General features: G+C 43.0%; 2 long non-coding RNA genes across 3 annotated transcripts; both read left to right on the top strand.

Moving 5' to 3' along the window:
* Positions 1–1,851: 1,851 nt before the first annotated feature.
* On the top strand, positions 1,852–2,614 carry LOC116802576. Of its 2 annotated transcripts, none has more exons than XR_004362874.1 (4): positions 1,852–1,990; positions 2,048–2,239; positions 2,377–2,425; positions 2,480–2,614. It is a non-coding gene; the product is annotated as an uncharacterized LOC116802576 (long non-coding RNA). The 2 variants fall into 2 exon arrangements; XR_004362875.1 differs by having other exon boundaries at positions 1,852–1,986.
* A 4,922-nt stretch (positions 2,615–7,536) lies between these two features.
* Positions 7,537–8,606, top strand: LOC116802573. The gene is made up of 3 exons (XR_004362867.1): positions 7,537–7,611; positions 7,665–7,748; positions 7,802–8,606. It is a non-coding gene; the product is annotated as an uncharacterized LOC116802573 (long non-coding RNA).
* Positions 8,607–23,484: the final 14,878 nt, after the last annotated feature.

Consider the following 23,484-nt stretch of genomic DNA (forward strand, 5'->3'; position numbering starts at 1 on the left):
TTTTGCCTTTTTTACTTTGTAGGTGGAGGTACGGAGACAGAATGAATTCTGTTCCGCATCCACAACTTTATTTTGCCTTTGATTACAATAAATGCAATATGTAGGTACAATAATTTGAATTTTTGAGTTTAACATAGCATGGGGTGAGTTTTGGGGCTTGGACATAGTTAGTTAGTATTAATTTTAAGTTAGTATTTTGTAGGCAAGGATTTCAGACATTGACATGATTGGTAACATTATCAGCTTGCATGTTTGTTTACATTTTTAAAATGAAATTATTTTGCAATAAAATTTAAAATTTTAGACTAACATTGTTTTATTTGTTTCTTTTCAGGTACCCCCATCAGAAGGACAGGAGCACCGCGTCGCAGAGAGCCTCAGGAGTCATCACAGGTAAGTTTTGTTGCATTTTGGCGGTGGTCTGTTGCGGCCGCTGGAAGTGGGCAACTTGCAACAAGTTGCAGGTGATTTATTCTCAGCTGCGTCATCCCACGCAGCCGTCGTTTGGTGAAGATCCGATTATATCGTCAATGGCAGCTTTATGCAATTGTTTAGTGAGTTTGTTTGTATTGCAGATGCGTATTGCCGGTCGTCAGGAAGAGTTGCGAAGAGTTGTCCAGCGCAGCCGTCATTGCGTTTTTATTGAGCTGCTGGCATTATGGTCGTGGAGTTCATCTCGTGGCAGAGAAGTCGTCTGTGGGGATTGTAGTTCGGACAATCACCGAAGGAAGCCAGGTGCGTCGCGTCTTGTGGCCATAGCTTCAGGATTGGTTGCTTGGGGCCGCCGATTCGAGATTTGTTGCAGAGAGCCGCCGCAACGAGATTGCCATGGAAATGGATGTAAAAATAGAAATTGGTAAGTATAATATTTGTTATTTGATGATTGCATTAATTTTTGTTGTTTCAGGTACATTGAGTGGAATTTAATTTAAGGTAAGTATTATAATTGTGTATATTTGTTTATATAACTGCGTTTGTTATTGTTTTTCAGGTACTTATGGGGGAAGCTAGTCTGGGGTGAATATTGCATTGCGTTTATAATTGCGTTGATTTTTTGCTTTTCAGGTACGTTTTGTAGGGGCTAAATTGGAGGCCCTTGTCATTGTGTTATTGCGGCTGGAGTGCCGCGATTTTGGAGTCATCAAGTTTGCAATTAGATAAGTATTATATTATACATATATATTTCCCAGTAATAGCTTGTGTTCCCTTGTTTCAATAGTTGGAGTCTTGGAAGCTGGAGCTGCATGCTTGACGTCAGCAGGATGGAGCCGTCTGTTATCGTCTGCTACTTTGTCTGTCCGGTTTGTTATTATTTATGTGTCCTTGAGTAGTTTTTGTATCGCGTTCTTATTTATTTTCTTTTCGTTGCAGGTTAGGAGAGAATTCGTCGAAGGTACAGAACTGATGAGAATAATACAATTTAAGGACAAGTTTTTTCGGCATATTGATGTGGCAGCTGCGCCACGCAAATGATCCTTATTTATGCTTTGGCATCAGGAGAAGGAGACGGCATCATAAAATTGTCAACTTTTTGTGTTTAAAATCGCGAAAGTTGGCGATTTAGTTTTGCTTTTGCGGTGCCTGTCTCATGATTTACGTGCGCATAGTCGGCAGGGTGAGGTCGCATTTTTTGTATCTGCTGGTTTGCCTGTCAGGTTTGCAATTTTCTGTGTGTCCTTGAATAATTTTGTATTATATTCTTATTAATTTTCCTTTCCTTACAGATTATCAGGAAATCATTGAAAATACAGTAATGAGGAAATTTATACAATTTGGATAAGGATTTTAATTCTTTTTAATATGATGTCGGCTCCGGGATAGTGATCCTTTTTTGTGCAGTGGCATCAGGAGGTGGACACGGCGTCTTAGAATTATTAATTTTTTGTGTTTATAATCGCGAAAATAGGCGATTTCGTTTTGTTTTTGCGACGCTCGCCACCTCTTGTCAGTTGCTTTAGATGTGGAACAGCAGTTGGTTGTGGTCAAGTAGGTAAGTGCATTTGATTGTTTTGTTTAGTTTGTTTATGGTTAATTGTTTTATTTTTAGGTTTTAGCGTCAGCTCTTGTAGGCGCTCGTCGATCTGGATTTTGAGAGTAGCAGGAAGGATGGATTTTGCAGCTCCGCGCTGGGTGCCCTGGTCAGCAGCTTTTGTGGCCCGTCTTTTGCAGCGCTGCATTGCAGGTAGATTGCATCGGTGATGAGGGATACTGTCAGGGACCGTGTGGCGAGAAAGTTCAGGTAAGTGACGTTGTGCATGAATTGCTGCAGCGAGTCGCCTTTTATTCATCATGTTTCTGCCACGCTAATCCTTTTTATATCGATCTACCGATTTTTCTTTTATGTCCTGGTTGATTTTCTCCTCATCGTTTCTTCAGGATCAGCTGGAGTGCGTTGTCTTGGGCTTGTTCATCCGGGTGCGTTGAGGTGAGAGCATTGTTTATATTTTATTGCTGTTATTTACTTGTATTTGTATTCCAGGAAAATTAAGCTGAGTCGAGGAAGGTGGTGACCGTGCACGAGTTTGGGAGCTGACTGGAGTGCGCTTTTCCATCGGATATAGATATCGTTAATATATTTATAAATAGATGTAGATTTAATTGGATGTGTCCATGTCCAGATTATTGTTTCTTCCTTGTATGATTAAGGCCATTAAAATGTCAATTTTCTTCTCTAAGTTGTCGACTCTATTTGCTAGGTTTGTTGTGTGGTGGTCCGAGAAGCCTTTTTGTATGTATGGATTGGAGTTTCTTGGCGATGGTGTGGCTACATCAATAACTCTTGGTTTGAAACTAGCTCTGGCAGCTCTGCTGGTGGTCGGAGGGCTGTCATTGCTAGCTTGCATGGGATTTGAGTTACCTTTTTCAGGTTCCTGGTCATTTTCTTCACTCCTTTGTTTTCGGAGCATGTCCTGGTAATTTTCCAGATGTCTTTGCGCTGGATTGCTTGTCCTGGATACCAGTCTTAGCTTTGCGTTGTGTTTTGAGGTTGTCCTACCCTTTTTGGGTATCTTGTTAATATTTCGGCGCCATTTATTCAGCCGGGTTTGAATGGCAGTGTCGTGGGAAGAAAAACGTGGCCTTCTGTCGTTCGTATTTTGACGGAAGGGATTTAATACCGACTTTCTGGCAGCCTCCTGGCGGGCTTCAGCGATTGATCTGCTCAGGATTGCTGAGCTATGTGGTAGCCGAGGGGTGTTATTGCGTGGAGGAGGGCCCTGACGTCTATAAAAATTTTTAGTTGCGTCTTTAATTGTACGTATTTTGTTTGTGTCAATGTTGTTAGCCGCAAGCTTTTGTTTTTCTGCCTTGTAAACTGGGCATCCCTTGTATGCACTAATGTGCTCTCCAGAGCAGTTGACGCAGGTAGCAGGGGTGGTTCTTGGCTTGGTGCAACAGGATGACAGGTGGTCGCCAGCGCATTTCATGCATCTTGGTGGCCTCATGCATGAGTTCTTGGCATGCCTGAAGCCCTGGCATCTGTAGCACTGGACCGGCTCCCGTGTCCTGTTTTTCCTTTCAATATCCACTTTTTGTCCACCGATTTGTTTGAGTGAGATAATTTTGTCATGACTGCCGTCCTTGGCCATGACGATCTCCACTTCAAACATGCGCATGGGGCCGCCTGTAGCCGGATTCGTCATATTTCTGACGAAGCGCGCGGTGAATCCGAGTGTCAGCAACTCCTTGACAATCCACGAGCATGGAGTGGAGTGGTGGAGATGTCTGATTACTATTCGGAAGCCCCTCTCAGACTTTGGCTGGTTAGTGAATAGAGGAAAGCCGTTTGCTATAAGGACATCTTTGATTTTGTGGAAGGCGGTCATGTCCTTGGCCTGAATCCTGATCCCGTTCCCTTCAGTTGCCCTGGTAGTGTAGCTGGAGACTCCTGCTGTATAGTTTAGCTTTTCCAGGAGCGGGACAATTTCTTTGACGTCGTCAACGAGTATGGGTGGCGCTCTGCAGCTTAGTGGCACGAGTTTCCAAGGTGGCAGCTCAGCATCTGTATTTTGAGGGGTGCCGTCGTTGCGCTGCGTGCAGGAGCAATGGTGCTGCAGGGTAACGGCTGGTGTGAGAGTCGATTCCTAGTTTTGGATTCCTCATATACAGATTTGGCTGCCTTGCTTTGGAAAACGGGTGTGGTGAGGGGTGGGAAAATGCTGGGAGACTTGAAATTGGTGGTCACGCATAAACGTTTATTTGGCGTCTTAAAACTGGGGCAGTCCAGGTCGTCATTAGTCCTCTTGGCCGGGGTTTTCGTAGTTGGAGCCGGAACTGAAGGTGCCACAAAGATTGGACCTGTTCCAGCAACCACTTCCGAGAAACTCATGGGCTGCTCGTTTGGGCTCTTGGACGGTGATTTAAATAAGTCCCGCTTGGCAGCAGGCCGACTAAGGGTGCGAGCTTTTGCTAAATTCCCCACAGTGGGCATGGATCTATTGTTGGGTAATTTTAATTTTAAATCGCCCTGAGCATCAGGGCGTAAAGAAGCACTCCTTTGGTGAGGGGAAATGCTTCTTTTCCCAGTATTTATGGGGAGATTGGTTGGTTTCTTGCTTAAACTAAGCTTAGAAGCAACCGGCTTGTGGTTAAAGATTGACCAGAAAGCATTGACAGTTGTACTAGGTCTTTCCTCCTGCTTGCTTTCGTTAATTTGTATAAGTGGTGGAGCAATTTCACCACTGTCAATATCATTGGCTTTGTTGAGTTTGGTTTTTGAATTGGCAAGCGCGGGAGATTTAGAGCAGCTTTCTAAATTAGTTTCGGTGGCTTTATTTATTTGCGTGTGTGTATCAGAAGGAGGGGAAGAGGCATAAAGTCCGATTTTGGTGGATGAGCTCAGATTTTTCTCTGAGCTGTCGGTGTGTGGGAGAGAGGGGAAATTTCCCATAGCGTCGCTCGGTTTGGCGCCTCTTAATTCTATGTCCGTATTAGTGGCTGCAGCTGCATTAGTGCAGGTCGCTGTGGTGGATGTGAACTCTCTTTGAGTGGCGTCGGTGTTTGTGGGTGCGGTTGTATTTGTGTGAGTCGTTGAGGGGAGTGAATTTCGCTTATGTGTTTGTGAAGAGAATGGAGGAGAAGAAGGCGATTTCCCCTTCGAGATGCTGCTTTTGGCGCCAACATTGGCTGCAGCAGTATTGGTAATCGAGAGGGGGTCTCTTTGGGCATTTTTGGCATTTATATTCTCTTTCATATTTAGAGAAAGGGAATTAAAGAAATTCATGGCTACCCAAGAAGAGTTAATTGGGCTTTTCTTTTGTTTTAAAGGCAATTTCTTCTGGTTAATATTGGTCGTTTTAACCAGGGAATTGCCAGACCCGTGAGACATAGGCGAAATATTTACGTGAATAGGGGAAGATCGCTCGCTAGAGGTAATTGAAAGTACCTCGTCTTCAGAGAAAAGGTGGTCAGAACCTGGATCTTTTATTTAAATGTGTTCTCCAGTTTTATCGTTTCCTTGCTTTCGAATTTCTCCTTCTCTTCTAAGATTTCTCCGGGTGTGCTTTCTTCCTTTCTCTCGGCGTTTCTTCTCCTTCTTTCCTTTGGTTGAAGCGGCGTCTTTTCGCGGTTGCACAATTACTGTTTTATTGTTCGTTTTCGTTAGACCACTGAATGTTAATTGTTGTCGCGGTTTATTACTTTGCAACCGGAAGACAATTTATAACAAATAATATGTCTATTGACGAAACGAATTTAGTTAACTTTGCGCGTGAGAGTAAAAGGCAGGCAAAGCGCGTTTGTTTTAATTAAATAATTTAATTTAATTGTTTATTGATTTTTTTTTTTTTTTTTTTTTTTAAATATTCTCAGCGCCTGTTGGTGCTGTCATTTTATTGTACTCTGATTTTGTTTTAAAATATATAGTTACAATTTATGGCATTTTACAGTTTTGGATCGGCGGCGATTGTGCGCACCATGGTTATGAGAGCTATTTAAGAATTTCAATTTCGAGGAAAATTTTTGATTTGCTTGGCGGCAGTTATACGCGCCATGATTTAAATTGGAATCTAAGATTTAGGATTTTACGTTAAGTTAGCCTTAGCTTATGGTAGTTACAATTTTTATAGGTACTAGTAGTTTAGGTAGTAGTTTTAAGTTTAAGTAATATAGTAAGAAGAAAAATTTGTGGTATTATGGGGAAAGATTTTAGGTGGATGTATATTCTAAAGCTAAAATATTGTGGCATAGGATTCCAGCGATGAGACTCTAGCAGATGGCGGCGACGACGAGCAGTTGCTATCATCCGAGGAGATAGATAGCACTGTTGCCCATCCTTCACTTTGGTCTCCATTATGTCCGTCCATTTTGTATGCTGCGTTACGTCTTGTTCACTTTGGTTAGCTGTTTCACTGGTGCCTCTGCCGGATTTTCAATCACCACTGACGCGCCGTTTTGGTCGGGAAGCCTAGGCGGGCTATTGGACTTCGATAAATCGGAGGAAAAAAGCACGGCTAGTAATCGGTGTTCTGGCGATTTTCCCGTCAGAATGGTTACCGATATATCGCTTCGCGTTGGCCGATGTCATTGGTCATTATCAGTAGCTGGTCTCACTACTCCTGGGCTTCGATAAATCGGAGGTAAAAGCAGCCTAGCTGGTAATCGATGTTCTGGCATTTTTCCCGCCAGAAACGTTATCGATACCCTGCTTCGCGTTAGCCGGTATTCCAGGTCATTCTCGGTAGCTGGTCTCACTACTAATTGGAAAAGGGAAAAAGAAATCATATGTTACCTTTCCTGATGTAAATTGTGATGTAGTTCCTTCTCCTATTTGGTACAGCAACTAAATATTATTATTTCTTTCAGCGTCGCTGCTCATCGCGTCACCTCGGAGATGCCATCATGTACCAGGCATCGGCCAATCTGGCCCGTCAGACCTGATGCAAGCGTCCAGTAAATCATAATATTAGACATCCAGAAAGAAGTATTTGTCCACCGGATAATCGTCGTACGGCAAAACGATTGGCAAGGAATGCGACTGCGGCAAAAACCATTCCCTGCTACTGCTGTCGCTACCGACCGCTGCTGTTGTTGCATTATGGTGATGGCTGCGTCGCCGCCGCTGTTGCTGCTGGTGGTGAGTACGTAGCTGTTGTTGTTGTTGCTGGTGGTGACTACGTCACTGCTGTTGCTGCTGATGGTGGTGGCTGCGTCGCTGCTGTTTCCGCTGCTGGTGGCGACCGCGTCGCTGCTGTTTTTGCTGCTGGTGGTGACTGCATCGCTGCTGGTGGTGAAGTGCGTCGCTGCTGGTGGTGCCTGCGTCGCTGCTGGTGGTGGCTGCGTCGCTGCTATTGCCGCTGCTGGTGGCCGACCGCGTCGCTACTGTTTTTGCTGCTGGTGGTGACTGCATCGCTGCTGGTGGTGAAGTGCGTCGCTGCTGGTGGTGCCTGCGTCGCTGCTGGTGGTGATTACGCTGCCGCTGCTGCTGCTGCCAGTGGCGGCTGCGTCGTTGCTGTTGTTGCTGCTGGTATATTTTTTTTTTTTTTTCCTTTGTATTTTTCAGGTGCCTAGGCTGGACGGTTCTTGGAGGTAAGTATTATGTTTGTATTTGTTTATTTATATAGTTGCATTATTTGTTGTTTTTCAGGTATATTTTTCAGGTCGGCTATTCTGAAGGTGGGTATTATGTTTGTTTTAAATTGCATTAAATTTTTGTTTTTTGTTATCAGGTACTTTTGTAGCAGCTAATTTTGAGTCCGTCGTAGCTGTGATGCCGTGGTTTATTGGGTTCTTAGTTTGCGATTAATCTGGAGGTAAGTATTAAGTTTGTTGTTATAATTGCATTAATATTTGTTTTTGTTTTCAGGTACATTTGTTGCAGCTCATATTGAGGCCGTCGCTGCTAGGATCACGTGGTTTTGATTTCTTTACGTTTGCGGTTAATCTGGAGTTAAGTATTACGTTTGTTGTTATAATTGCTTTTATATTTGTTTAATTTGTTTAATTTTTCAGGTACGTTTGTAGCAGCTAATATTAAGGCCGACGCAAATGGGATGCCAAGGATTTGGGTTCTTAAAGTTTGCGATTAATCTGGAGGTAAGTATTAAGTTTATTGTTATAATTGCATTCTTTTTCCTTTCTTCCAGTTCATTTGCCGGTCCGAGAATGATTGCCAGGTGGCCTGTCAGGAAGTCGGGTCGTCGTATATTCCCAGAAGGCGGATGTGGCAAAAGCATTCACTGTTGTTCCTGTCGCTGTTTTTATTGTTGCTGCTGTTTCCTTGTGTTGCCGACTCGTTATCACGCTCGGCTAGAAGGTGATTCCTGTGTCGCAACTCGCCTTGATGAAGCTCTGCATGTTGTTGGTGATTCCGGCGCCTAATCCCAGGCAAGGCTGCCATCAGACATGATCTCCGTACGTTTAGTGTCGCTAATCATCGGCCATTCGGTCCATTCAGTCCTGATGCAGGTATCCCTACTTTAGCAGGAGGGAAAAGCATGCGCCGCAGTTCAGTTGCTTTTACAGGAACACACCGGTTTTCAGGAATGAAATTTTATTGTATATTTTAGGAAAGAGAAGGAAAACTAATAAATTATTTTCTTTCTTTCAGGAAAGCGGTGGTGAAGAGCCAGACAAAGCGGCAAATGGAGCCATCATAAAGCGGAGATTGTTTCTTTTTTTTAAAACTTTGTAGGTGGAGGTACGGAGACAGAATGAATTCCGTTCCGCATCCACAAATTTATTTTGCCTTTGATTACATTTTATGCAATATGTAGGTACAATTATTTGAATTTAGAGTTTAACATTGCATGAGGTGAGTTTGGGGCTTGGACATAGTTAGTATTTAATATTAAGTTAGTATTTTTTTTCGTAGGCTTTAGATTATAGACAGAGACATGGACTGGTTACATTATCGTCTTGCATGTTTTGTTTACATTAATAAATTGTAGTGATTTTACAAAAAACATTGAAATTAGAGACTAACATTATACAATTTGTTTCTTTTCAGGTACTCCCGCCAGAAGGACGGAAGCATCGAGTCGCTGAGGAGCATTAGTTGTCATTACAGGTGAGTTTTTGTTGTAAGTTGGCTGTAATCTGTTGCGGTCGCTGAGAGTGGGCCACTTGCAATAAGTGTGTCCGGCCGGCGTAGCAGGTGCTTTGTTCTCGGTTGCAACATCCAGCGCAGCCGTCATTTGGTTATCGTCAGTGGCAAGATGAATCCCGCGCAGCTGTCATTGCGTATTTATAGAGCTGCTGTTCGTCTTGTTGTGGCAGAGAAGTCGTCAGTGCGGATTGTAGCTCGGTCTGTCACCGAGAGAAGCCAGGTGCGCCGCGTCTTGTGGCCATTGCGTCAGGATTGGCAGCTTGGGGCCGCCGGTTCGAGATTTGTTGCAGAGGGCCGCCGCAACGGAATAGCCATGGAAGTGAATGCAAAAATAGTATTTGGTAAGTATTATATATGCTATTTGTTTTTTATGATTGCATAAGTTTATGTTGTTTCAGGTACGTTGAGTGGAATTTAATTTAAGGTAAGTCTTATATTGATGTATATTTGTTTATATAGTTGCGTTTATTATTTTTAACTTTACTGGTGGAGGTACGGAGACAGAATGACTTCTGTTCCGCTTCCACAATTTATTTTGCCTTTGATTACATTTTGTGCAATATATAGGTACAATTATTTGAATTTAGAATTTAACATTGCATGAGGTGAGTTGGGGATTTGGACATAGTTAGTATTTAATATTTAGTTAGTATTTTTTTTTTTGCTTTAGGCTTAGATTATAGACAGAAACATGGACTGGTAACATTATCATCTTATATGTTTTGTTTACATTAATAATTTGTAGTAATTTTACAAAAAACATTGAAATTAGGTACTAATATTATACATTTTATTTCTTTTCAGGTACCCCCGCCAGAAGGACGGAAGCACCGAGTTGCTGGAGGCCTCAAGAGTCATTGGAGGTGAGTATTAGTTGTGATTTGGCAGGAAATTTGCTTCGGACGCTGGATGCGCGCCACTTGCCATATGTATGTCCGGAAAGCGTTGCAGGTAATTTATTGGTGGTAAGAATATGACGCGCCGCTGTCATTTGTTGGTTTTCTCTTCCACCCTCAGTGGTAGATGTTTGCGATTATTTATTTAGCTTGTTAAATTGCAGGTCTGCTTCGGCGGTCGTCGGGAAGAGGATGCCTGAAGAAAGGTCCGGAACAGCGGTCGTCACGTAGTTTTGGAGCTGCTGCCATTATTGTGGTGTGATCTGTCTCATTATGGCAGAGGAGTCGACAGTGATGATTGTGGCTTGGTCGTTCATCTAGGGTGGCTAGGTGCGCCGCGTTTTGTGGCCATTTCGTCAGGGTTTGCAGCTTGGAGCCTCCGGAACGTGATTAGTTGCCGAGGGCCGTCGCAACGATTGGGGCCATGGAAATGGAAGTAAAATTAGAGATTGGGTGAGTATTATATTTGTTATTTGATTTTGTGATTGTGTCATTTTGTGTTTTTTCAGGTACGTTTAGTGGGAGGTAAGTATGATATTTATAATTTTTTGTTTTTATAATTATTGCATTAATTTTGTTTTGTTTTATTTTTGTTTTTCAGGTACATTAGGTGGAAGCTAGTCTGGTGGTAAGTGTTATAATTGTTTTTAAGGTTGCATTAATATTTTGTTTTTCAGCTGCGTTTTGTAACTAATTGGGAGGCCCTTTGTTTTTGGAACATGGCAGCGGAAAAGCCGCGGGTTTAGGGTCGTCGAGTTGGCAATTAGATAAGTGTTTTGTTAAAGTAATTAATTCCCAGTTTTAGCTTGTGCTTCCTCGTTTCAGAATTTACAATCTTGGAAAGAGCAGTTGCATGCTTATCGTCAGCAAGATGGAGCCGCCTGTTGTCGCCTATTGTCGCCTGGTTATTTGCCTGTCCGGTTTGCTTTGTCCTTAATTAATTATATTTTGTATCATATTCTTATTAAAATTTTTCCTTTCGTTGTAGGTTAGCGGAAAATCCGTGGGAGATGCGATACTGAGGAAAGGAATTTTGTGTTTTTCTTTTCAGGTACATTTGGTGGGAGGTAAGTATTATATTTATAATTTATGTGTTTTTATAATTATTGCATTAATTTTGTTTTTGTTTTTCAGGTACATTTGGTGGAAGCTAATCTGGTGGTGAGTATTTTAATTGTTTTATGGTTACATTAGTCTTTTGTTTTACAGGTACGTTTTGTGACTAATTTGGAGGCCCTTTGTTTTTGAAACATTGCAACAGGAGAGCCGCGGGTTTAGTGTCGTCGAATTGGCAATTAGATAAGTGTTTATTTAAAGTAAATAATTCCCAGTATTAGCTTGTGCTTCCTTGTTTCAGAGTTCACAATCTTGAAAAAAGCAGTTGCGTGCTTTTCATCAGCAGGATAGAGTCGCCTGTTGGCGTCTATTAATTTGCCTGTCCGGTTTGTAAATTTATATTTGTCCTTAATTAATTTTCTTTGTATCCTATTCTTATTAATTTTCTTTTCGTTGTAGGTTTTCGGAAAAATTTGTGGAAGATGCGATACTGAGGAAAAGTATACAATTTGAGGACAAGTGGTACGGTTTAATTGTGTGACGTCAGCTCCGCGCTAGTGATCCTTATTGGAGAAGTGGCATCAGGAGGTGGAGACGGCATCGTAATGATGTCGATTTTTTTTGTGTTAAAAGGCAAAAAGTTGGCTTTTTTGTTTTACGTTTGGTGGAGCCGTCTCCTCTTGTCTAATGCATAGGATGTGGGTAAGCTATGTCTGCAGTGGGTGAGGTATTTGCTTTGTTTGATTTTATTTTGTTTATTTAATTTGTTGTTGATTGTTTACTTTTAGGTTTTAGCGTCAACTCGCTGTTGGCGCTCGTCAAGCTGGAAATTTATGGGAGCAGCAGAGTGTCCTGTTCGACGAGGTGGAAGCGTTGTTGGCCCGTCTTTTGCAGAGCATCAATTTGTGTAGGTTTCAGCGTTGATAATAGATACTTCAAAGGACCGTGCGGCAAAAATTTCAGGTAAGTGACGTTGTGCATTTTTTTTTAACTTTACTGGTGGAGGTACGGAGACAGAATGACTTCTGTTCCGCTTCCACAATTTATTTTGCCTTTGATTACATTTTGTGCAATATATAGGTACAATTATTTGAATTTAGAATTTAACATTGCATGAGGTGAGTTGGGGATTTGGACATAGTTAGTATTTAATATTTAGTTAGTATTTTTTTTTTTGCTTTAGGCTTAGATTATAGACAGAAACATGGACTGGTAACATTATCATCTTATATGTTTTGTTTACATTAATAATTTGTAGTAATTTTACAAAAAACATTGAAATTAGGTACTAATATTATACATTTTATTTCTTTTCAGGTACCCCCGCCAGAAGGACGGAAGCACCGAGTTGCTGGAGGCCTCAAGAGTCATTGGAGGTGAGTATTAGTTGTGATTTGGCAGGAAATTTGCTTCGGACGCTGGATGCGCGCCACTTGCCATATGTATGTCCGGAAAGCGTTGCAGGTAATTTATTGGTGGTAAGAATATGACGCGCCGCTGTCATTTGTTGGTTTTCTCTTCCACCCTCAGTGGTAGATGTTTGCGATTATTTATTTAGCTTGTTAAATTGCAGGTCTGCTTCGGCGGTCGTCGGGAAGAGGATGCCTGAAGAAAGGTCCGGAACAGCGGTCGTCACGTAGTTTTGGAGCTGCTGCCATTATTGTGGTGTGATCTGTCTCATTATGGCAGAGGAGTCGACAGTGATGATTGTGGCTTGGTCGTTCATCTAGGGTGGCTAGGTGCGCCGCGTTTTGTGGCCATTTCGTCAGGGTTTGCAGCTTGGAGCCTCCGGAACGTGATTAGTTGCCGAGGGCCGTCGCAACGATTGGGGCCATGGAAATGGAAGTAAAATTAGAGATTGGGTGAGTATTATATTTGTTATTTGATTTTGTGATTGTGTCATTTTGTGTTTTTTTCAGGTACGTTTAGTGGGAGGTAAGTATGATATTTATAATTTTTTGTTTTTATAATTATTGCATTAATTTTGTTTTGTTTTATTTTTGTTTTTCAGGTACATTAGGTGGAAGCTAGTCTGGTGGTAAGTGTTATAATTGTTTTTAAGGTTGCATTAATATTTTGTTTTTCAGCTGCGTTTTGTAACTAATTGGGAGGCCCTTTGTTTTTGGAACATGGCAGCGGAAAAGCCGCGGGTTTAGGGTCGTCGAGTTGGCAATTAGATAAGTGTTTTGTTAAAGTAATTAATTCCCAGTTTTAGCTTGTGCTTCCTCGTTTCAGAATTTACAATCTTGGAAAGAGCAGTTGCATGCTTATCGTCAGCAAGATGGAGCCGCCTGTTGTCGCCTATTGTCGCCTGGTTATTTGCCTGTCCGGTTTGCTTTGTCCTTAATTAATTATATTTTGTATCATATTCTTATTAAAATTTTTCCTTTCGTTGTAGGTTAGCGGAAAATCCGTGGGAGATGCGATACTGAGGAAAGGAATTTTGTGTTTTTCTTTTCAGGTACATTTGGTGGGAGGTAAGTATTATATTTATAATTTATGTGTTTTTATAATTATTGCATTAATTTTGTTTTTGTTTTTCAGGTACATTTGGTGGAAGCTAATCTGGTGGTGAGTATTTTAATTGTTTTATGGTTACATTAGTCTTTTGTTTTACAGGTACGTTTTGTGACTAATTTGGAGGCCCTTTGTTTTTGAAACATTGCAACAGGATTTTTTTTTTTTTTTTTTAATCATTTTCAACGTCTGGTGACGTTGTCATTTTATTGTCCTCTGATTTTTGCTTAAAATATATAGTGACAATTTGTGGCAAATTACATTTTCGGATTTTTTGGCTGCAGATATGCATGCCATAGATTAAAGTAAAAATTTATCATTAAAAATTGCGGGAGACATTTTTGAAATTACTTGGCGGCTGTTTTGCGCGCCATGGTTCTAGTGTGGAATTTAAATTTGAATATTACTTAGGATATAGCATATGGAAAAGGAAAAATAGTTATGGTAAGTAAATTTTTAAAAAATGTTTAACAATGATGAGTCTCTAGCTGATGGCGGTGATTAATTTATAATTTAAGTTTGCAAGAGAACATTTTTTGAAAACTTTGTCGGTAGTTTTAGCGCGCCATGATTTTGAAATATTTGTCGGTAGTTTTTGCGCGCCATGTTTTTGAAATATTTGGCGGCAGTTTTGCGCGCCATGGTTTAAATTTGAATATTACGTTACTTAGGAAATAGCTTATAACATAGGAGAAAATAGTTTTGTTAAAGTAATTTTAGAGTATAGTTGAGCGATTGCGTGGTATCCAGCGATGAGACTATGGCTGATGGCGGCGAGGATGAGCAGTTGCTGTCGTCAGATGATATGGATAGAACCGATGCCCATCCTCCGCTTTGGTTCACGTTCTGGCCGTCCATTAGTTGTTGTTGTTGCTGCTGGCTTCACTTTTAGCTACTACTGCGCGCGCGCCTCTGTCGGTTTTATAATCTCAACTGACTTGCAAAATTAGGCTAGGCGCGTAGGCGGGCTTTTTCGATAGCTCAAAGGCACGGCGGAATATCGATATGCTATCAATTTCACTTCAGCTCATTATCGATGTTTCGCGCCCTTTTTTTTTGGCGGGCTTATCGGCTATTAACTTTTTGCCGCCAGCCTATCGCCTATCGGGCAGAAATACTGGAATTCTTCAGGTTAGTATTTTCGGAATTCCAGTATTTCTCACCGCGCTTGTCAGTGTCAATGGCATATGCAGGCAAGGGTCTCACTTCAAGCGGAAACGAAGCCGAAAATTTGTGTATGTATTTCTTATTGTGATATTTAATTTTTCTGCTCATTGCCCAATAGTAAAACCTGTTCCTGCTTTCAGTGGTGCTGGTAACGTAGATGCTGCGGAGATGTCGGTGTGCTGCAGTCATCGGTCGGCGTGGCCCGTCAACTTTGGTGCACGCAGAAACTTTTGTGGAGGAGAAAGTGTGCCGCAGTCAGCGTCATCTGTAGGCTTAGGTTTGTCTGTGTGTATACGTGAGTACAGTCTGATGTTCCAATTTGAGCCGAGTTTGATGTTTGTATATTTTTGACATTTGCAGGTCCATTTCAACTGGGCAAGAAATTGCCATTAGGATACTGCAGACAAACATTTCCTGCTGCTGCCGCCACTGTTGCTGCCATCTATATCTGCGCATCCATAGTCCGCTGCCGTTGCTGCTATCCTGGAGCAGGTCAGGTGGGCAGTATAGGGCCGATTCCATCTTGTGGCCATCCACAGGGCAGATAATCGTCATGATTTCCATCACGCAGGCCCCTGTAACTGGCCAGGGACCAGGCGAGAAGTACGGGCTTCGGAAAGTGCCAATTGGATTATGCAGTGAGATCATTTCCTGCTACTGGTGCCGCTGTTGTTGTTGTTGCTGCTGCTGGTGAGTGTGTCGCCGCCTAGTGCAGTTCGATATAATCGATGCTTATACTTTCCAGGGTGAAATCGGCCGCCAGTTTAGGTATATGAAGACCAGCCAGGGCCAACATGGGTCGAGTCCTAGGATGCATGCAATTTGGCTATTGCGGCAATGAGATTTCTCTGCTGCTGCCACCACCGCTGCTAACGCTGATGCTGGTGGTTGTGTCGCCGCCTAATGGATCTGCATATATGAGGGCTGTTGCCAGTACCGCCGCTCGCACCTAAAAGGCGCCTCTGTTGCTGCTGCTGTTCCGAGAGATGCATGTGCCGCCGTTGCTATACGAAGGTTGTCGGGCTTTTGTTGCTGTTTCTGGTCTTGCTGCTGCTGTTGCTGTTGCCGCTGACATGGTAAGTTAAGGCTGTTGTTGGTCTCGTGCTCCTTCTAATATTCTCTTCTTTCAGGGAGGAAACGCTGGCGAGGCGCCAGATGCCAGTCCCGCGTCATCAAAAGGAAAAGACGGTTTGCCAGGAGCGCTGACACTGCTACCACTGCCTTTGCTGCCCCATCTGCTGCTACTGGGGCAAGAATACCCAAACTGCTGCTCCGTCCATCAGATTTCCGACGCCTCGCCGCTGCATAAGCATCCGCATTGCGGATACTCTAGTTCACGGCGCTCCAGTATCCTAACTCAGGAGTTCCTGAGTCTGTCCTGTCGTCCGTCCCGTCAGCCCTGATGCGCTCATCCCATCAGTGGCGGGAGGGAGAGCATGCTCCGCTGTCCAGCGTCATCTACAGGAAAACGCCGGTTGTCCAGGAAAGCAATTTAATGCACTAGCTGAAAGGGAAGAAACTAATCCATGCTTCTCTCTTTTTTCCAGGGCAAATCGCCAGGGGCCAAGCGAGGAGTCTGGTCGTCGGAAGTTGTAAAATGGAAACCGCTGCAAAACATTAAATGCTGGCGCTGCCACATGTTGCCGTTTTTGCTGCCGCTGGTGTGAGTGTGGGTTGCTGCCGCAGACTGTTGCCACCGGGAGATTGACTGCGCATGGCTGCCATGTTGCTGGTGACGCCCATGTCCAGGCCCGCTGCCGTCTCCTGCCCAATCAATCCAGGCAGTCCCTATGGACGCATACCGCCAATCGGTATCTCATCGCCAAAGGACCGATACTGGGATTTACTCGGCCAGGCATTGGCCGCCGATCCCGTTGCCGCTACCGTTGCTGCTACTATTGCCTCTGGAGAGAGACAACGCCACGAGCTGAAGCATCCCTTCCTCACAGAGCCGGATTTGCAACGCCGGCACTGAGCTCGGAGCTGAGAGCGTCACATTGGAGTCGGATCTTCAGAAATCAGGAACTTCAGCTCCCTCTTTCAGGGCCTCCAGGAGTGGTGGGTGTGGCCAGCGAACCGTTCAGCTCACCGCTTGGTCTCTGCCGCCACTGTTGCTGGCCTTGCTGCTGTTGTTGTTGCTGCCTTGGTGAGCTAAATCTATTGTCAGTCGCCCGATGCGCTGTTGTTTTTGTTGTAGAAGTTTGGTGATTTAGTTTATTAGGAAAAAGAAAGAAAACTAATGCTTATTATCTTTCTTTTAGGTTGGACCGCCAGTGTGGCGTCCATTACAGCAGCAGATGGATCATCAGGAGCCGTAGAGTCGCAGATCCCTCGGTCGGAAAGGAGAGATGGATCTTCAATCATGCCAGGAGAGTCATTTAAATACGCAGCCATCCAGCCATCATAATTTTGTTATACAGTAGGTGTTTAGTTAAGTTAATTTTACCATTATATCTATAAGCACTTTTCCCTTTTTATGTAACCTGAACTTAGCCTTTAGCCTTTTTGTATTTCTTTATTTCTTTTCAATATTTTTGCCACCCCTTCCGCCAGTTTAGTTATTTCTGCCTTCTGCACCTACCCTGGTTTGTTTTGATTTAATTTTAGTCCCCTTCGTAGTCAGGTAGGATTATTCGTTGTACATTTAATGGTTGCCCTCTGAATCTTTCTATCATTTCCTGCCTGGTTAGATCGCCATTTCTATATTGTCTATTATATCGGTTTATATCCGATTCACACCATCTATCTGGGGGCCACTTTTGATTTTCCCTTTCTTTTCTTTCCCTCTCTTCCTGTTTTTTTATTCTTTTGAGCTCATTCTCCTCTTCCTCTAGTCTTAACAGGGTAGGGAGTTCAGTTAGATGCGTTTGTCTTATTTTCTCTCTCTCGCTTCGCTTCTTTAAGGTTCTGCAGTCGTCTAGGTCTGGGATTTCTAAGAGTTTAGGTGAGAGAGTCAGTCCAGTCTGTTTTAGGGTGATATGTTCCCTTGTCATTTTCAAGTATCTCTGCCTGCTTTTTTCTAGTCTATTCGGGATATAGTGCCTAGAGAATATCCTGCGAACAGCTATGTTCGGGTGCGATTTTGTAGTTTCTGAGAACCTGTGGACAGCCTGTTGATAGAACTCTTCTACTGTTTTGACACAAAACCGGTCCCTTATAGTTTGGTTTTTCGTGTATCTTCCTGCTCTGCATATGTCTCTCATTTTCTTGTTTTCCTCAACTTGGAGCCGTCTTATTTGTGCATCTGTCACAAGGGGACCCCATGCAGCTATGGCGTACTGCCATATTGGCGATAGAACTGATTTGAGGATCAGCATCTTAGTATTAGTAGGGAGTTTACTTCTTTCATTTAAAATCCATGACATTTTTCTATGGGCTGTCAAGTATTTGCCCACTACCTTTGTGACGTGAGGACTAAGTGTTAGTTTGCTGTCAAGGACTACGCCAAGGTATGATTGCTTGCTTTCCTTTTTTATAGCTTGACCCTTAATCTTCACAGTCTTTAGGTTTGTAGGTATGTCGTTTTTTAATGTATAGATGACATGTCCTGTTTTGGAAGCATTTACTGAGATACCCCATTTGTCTGCCCAGTCCGAAAATGTCTTGAGGTAGTTTTCATTGTTTCTTGTGGCGGCAGTTGGTAGTATGGCTGAGCTGAGTACTATAGTGTCGTCTGCGTAAGTTGAGAGCATAATTCTTTCTGTTGGTGAGGGGCGGTGGATATATGGAAGAGGCATGTCTGAGGAGAAGATAGAATAGAGTAGTGGTCCGAGATTGCTTCCTTGAGGCACCCCTGCGCCTATTTGTCCTGTTCTCGAAGTCTCTCCAGCTTGGTCTTTCACCTCGAACGTTCTGTTTGTAAGGTAGCTCTCCAGAATGATGTATAGGTTGTATGGTAATATTTTAGCTAGTTTTAACAAAAGACCTTCGTGCCATACCCTGTCGAAAGCCTCAGAGATGTCTAGGAAAACTGCTGAGCAGTATTCCTTTCGCTCATAGGCCTCGAGGATGAACTGGGTGACCCTGGCTATTTGCTGCTCGGTTCCGTGCTCTTTTCTGAAGCCAAATTGGTGCAGTGGTATGGCTTTTTTGAATAGATCTACCCTAAAAAGTCTTTTTAGGAGTAGTCTTTCAAATATCTTAGAGAGGCCCGAGAGTAGACTAATCGGTCTGTATGACTTCGGGTCGTTTACACTTTTCCCTGGTTTCAATATCATCTTCACTTGGGCATGTTTCCAGGCGTCTGGGTAGTATCCAATTCTAAGTATTGAGTTGTAAATTAGAATAAGGTACAGAGTAGCTTTAGTCGGTAGGGTTTTTATAAGCTGGTTTGTTAGAAGGTCTTTTCCCGGTGCTTTACTATTCTTTAAGTTTTTAATTTCGTCATTTAATTCCTTTAGCGTAATTGGTTGGTTATGCGGGTTTTTGTTTACATCATATCTTTCTGTTAGCATGCTTTCCTTAATTGTTCTTAGTCCAGAATTAACTATATCTATGTGGTAATCAGGTACATTATTATTTGGCTTAAATCTTCCTTCCAAGTGGGAAACAAAAGCTTCTGTTGTCTCCTTTATCGTTTTCGTCCATTTGGGGCCTTCTTTGGTTTCCAATTTGAGGGGAAAATTCGGTTGATTTGTCTTTTTTCCTTCATTTAGCAGTCTCCACATTTTCCTCATTCTGTCCGGGTTATTCGTGTCTATTCCTTCAATTTGTTTATTAATTCTCTTTTCTCTCAAGATTTTTACTGCTTTTTTTAGTCGATTTTCAGCTGCTTTTAGTTTAGCTTTGTCCTCGTCCATTCTAGTAGCTTTAAAGATTCTTCTTAGTATCCGTTTTTCTTCCAACAATCTGCTTGTGTTTTCGTCTAGTGAAAGGGTGTGACTGTTTCTGTTAGCTTGTCCATGCATTCTTCTGCGATTGTCAGGTATTCTTGGGGAGGGAGTTGATTCGGCAGCCGAGTCCTTGATGTTTTTGATAAAGATGTTTACGGCGTCATTTATGTCTTCTGCTACCCTTATCTCCGTATTAAGAAGTATCTTTCTTTCAAGAACAGTCTTAAAGAGCTCAATGTTCGTAGTTTTCTTGAGAATGTTATTGTTTTGCTTTTGCAGAAAGAGGGTCCTTGTGTCTAAGTTGATCTCAAGCAGGATGGGAAGGTGGTCTGAAGATAAGTCCGCACTTGAGGAGATTCTCTTTTCAAGCCTGCCCAGTCCTTTGCATATGGAGAAATCTATTGCTGACGGGTTTTTCCTTTTGTCGTGCGGGAAATGTGTCGCACAGCCGGTAGCAATGATCTCAGCCATAGAATCTGCTTGGACTGCTTCGTAGATTGCAGTGCCACGTTGACAGGCTCGTGTACAGCCCCATTGTCTATGTTTTGCGTTCCAGTCGCCACATAGAATGAACTTAGCCTGTCCTCCCAAGGTTTTCTCAGCAAAATTGAGAACGTCAGTAAAGTGGTGGGACGACCACTTTAGTGAGGGCGGACAGTAGACAGATGCTATAACAATCATTTCGCTGCGTCTGTTGTTGTCTGGCAGCAAGACTATTGGTGCACTCTGTATACATTCTTTTTCAATTGGTTTTAAAGCCATGTGTCGGATGCTGCTGTTTACTATAGTGGCGACTCCTCCTCTCTTGCTAGATACAGGATTTTGGGCTAGGTATGTGAAATATCCTGGCAGCTCTAATTTGGTGGATTTGTTGTCAAGTCTGGTTTCAGTTACTATTACTATGTGAGCATCAATATTTACGATGAACAGCTTGAGCTCATCTATTTTATTGTTAATTCCACCAGCATTCCAAAAAGCGATTCTAAGGATATCCCTGTTTCCCGCCTGATCCATAAGAAAACGTCACTTTCTGCTGATACTAGAAAGAGCGTTTAGACAAAGATTGGATCTCGGAACGGATTTTTTGGAGATTTTGGACAATCTTTTCTTTGGTTTAGTAGGCTGGTGACGATTTCTAGGAGGTTGTTGAGCTTCTTTTCCATCCCTTCAATGCGGTTTAGAAGGTATTGTTCCTGACTCGGCTCCTTGGATTCGTCATAAGGGATGTCTTGTGCTATTGGAGGTGGGCGGAAATGTGTGAGATGTGTGTTGGCCGGGTTTAGGACGCTGTTTGGGTTTTTCCTGCTTTCTTCTAGAGACGCTAGGACCTTTTGCTAGTTGTCGGCGGGCTTGTCTCCTTCCTCGGTTTCTTGTCAAAAGCCCTTATTCTATTTAAGCGTTTATTTATAGATATGTTCCTTTGCGATATCTTCTTTCCTTGGATTCTTTTGGCAGGTAATTTTGTGTTGTTTACGGATGTTTGAGGGGGGGGTGTGTGTAGGGCTGCTTATTGCGGGAAGTTTGTAAGTGGGTGGGTTTTGTGTAAGGATGTTTATTGCGTGGGGTCTGTAGGTGCGTGGGTTGTGAGTGTAGGGATTGAATCTTGTTAATAGATAGTCTTTGCTTTGCTTCTTGGAAAGCAGGACATCCTTTATAGCTGCTAACGTGGCTTCCATTGCAGTTTGCACAAGTAGCCGGAAGGTTTTTGGGTTTAGTGCATGAAACCGTGGCGTGCGGCTGGCCACATTTCATACATTTAAACGGGTTTCTACAATAATTTCTTGTATGCCCAAAACATTGGCAGCGATGGCATTGTGTGGGATCCTTCGATACCCGTTTCCTTTCAACCTTGACCGTTTGACCTCCAAGGGATTTAAGTAGAAGGACCTTGAGATGGCTGCCATCAGCTTTCGGTACAACTTCAACCTCATGAATGCGCATAGGATTTCTCGTGTCCCTAAACTGCATTGCCCTGATAAATTTGGTAGCTATACCGATGTCTTGAAGTTGGCTTTCAATCCATTTGATCGGGGTTGACTGGTGGAGGTGCCTAATTACAATTTGGAAACCCTTTGCACTCTTTGGCTGGTGGGAGTGTAAGGGAATGTTTGCCTCAAGGAGAACATTCTGAATTGCATTGTAGGCATCCATCGTTTTAGCCTGGATTCTAATATTGTTGCCAAGTTCAGATTTGGTGGTAAAGCTATTAACCCCGGCTTTATAGTTTAGTTTTTCTATTAGCGGGATAATCTGGTGTATGTTGGTCAAGAAGATTGTTGGTGGTCTTCTGCTAGCTGGAACCATTTTCCAAGGCTGTAGGTCGGGATCAGCTGCTGTGATTGAGGGACTGATTGCTGGTGCTGTGTCCATTTCAGCTGACTTCTGCAGGGATTCTCTTCTTGAGTCTTGGCGAATTTTAATAGCTACTTTGCTTTTGAATATGGGTGTTTCGGCAGGTAGATTTGTGACCCCCAGATCATCATCAGAGAAGTCATCGCGAATTCTAACCTTTTTGTTAGAAGTTTGGAGTAGTCCCTCATCCAGACAGTCCCCACGTCGCTTCCCAGGGGTTTTGGGAGAGCTCAGTGTTTTAGTTAGGTTTTTTCTAGCTGCACTCGGTGAGCGTCCGAGGGCGGCAGAGTCATGTTTTGCGTTGGGTAAATTTTTCATTGGAGTTGGAGAGCGTTTTGCATTTTCTCTAACCAATTCCGCAAAGGTTTTGACGGGAAAAACGTTCTGAGTAGCTGTGGGTTTGCCTGCGTGAGTGACAGCACTGATAGCTGTGACAGCACTGATTGCTGTGACGTCACTGATTGCTGGACATGGGTTTGAGTCTTGGGCGGAAAGCGATGCGCTAATGGCGGGCTTTATTGGTTTTGGCTGACGTAAGTATGTGTCGGAGGGAGAAGCTTCTTTGGCGGTTTTTGATGATTTGGTTGCATTGGTTTCATTATGTTGTGTGGGTATGTTTATAAGTACTTTGGTGGGAAGCAGGTTTTGTGATGCTATGTGTTTAGCTGTGTGGGTGAGTGTCTTGGCTGCAATGCTTGGTATTTGGTTTTGGGAGAGGGGTGAGGGGCTTTTGGCGGCCTGTGCTGGCTTTGTTTCACGTAAGTATGTGTGGGAGGGAGAAGTTGCTTTAGCGGTTTTTGATGCTGTGGTAGCATTATTGTCGTTGTATTGTGTGGGCGAGTTTATATGTGTTTTGGCGGGAATAAAGTTTTGTGTTGTTGTGTGTTTGTTTGTGTGGGTGAGTGTATTGGCTGCTATTGCTGGGTTTTTGGCGGGCTGTGTTGGCTTGGTTTCACATAAGTGTGAATGTGAAGAGAGGTTTATTTGTCCGGTTTTTGGTGATGTGGTTGCATTAGTGTAGTTATATTGTGTGGGTGAGTTTGTATGCATTTTGGCGGGAAAGAGATTTTGTGAAGCTGTGGGCTTGTCTGTGTGGGTGTGTGTCTTGGCTGTTATGTTTGTGTTTGTGTTTTGCGTTTGGGTAAGGGGTGAAGAGTTTTTGGCGGGCTGTGTTGGCTTGGTTTCACTTAGTTGTGAGTGTGATGAATTTATTTGAGCGGTTTTTGATGCTTTGGTTGCATTAGCGTCATTATATTGTGTGGGAGAGTTTATATGCATTTTGGCGGGAAAGAGATTTTGTGAAGCTGTGGGCTTGTCTGTGTGGGTGTGTGTCTTGGCTGTTATGTTTGTGTTTGTGTTTTGCGTTTGGGTAAGAGGTGAAAAGTTTTTGGCGGGCTGTGTTAGCTTGGTTTCACTTAGTTGTGAGTGTGATGAATATATTTGAGCGGTTTTTGATGCTTTGGTTGCATTAATGTCATCGTCTTGTGTAGGTGTGTCTACATGTGTTTTGGCGGGAAGATTTTTCTGTATTGTTTCAGTTTTGTCTGTGTAGGTGGGAGGTTTGGTTGCTGGGTTTGCGCTTAATTTTTTGAGAGGAGGCGATGGTTTGGCGGGCTCTATC

Source organism: Drosophila sechellia, unplaced genomic scaffold (assembly GCF_004382195.2).
Source record: "Drosophila sechellia strain sech25 unplaced genomic scaffold, ASM438219v1 U_164, whole genome shotgun sequence".
Taxonomy (NCBI): domain Eukaryota; kingdom Metazoa; phylum Arthropoda; class Insecta; order Diptera; family Drosophilidae; genus Drosophila; species Drosophila sechellia.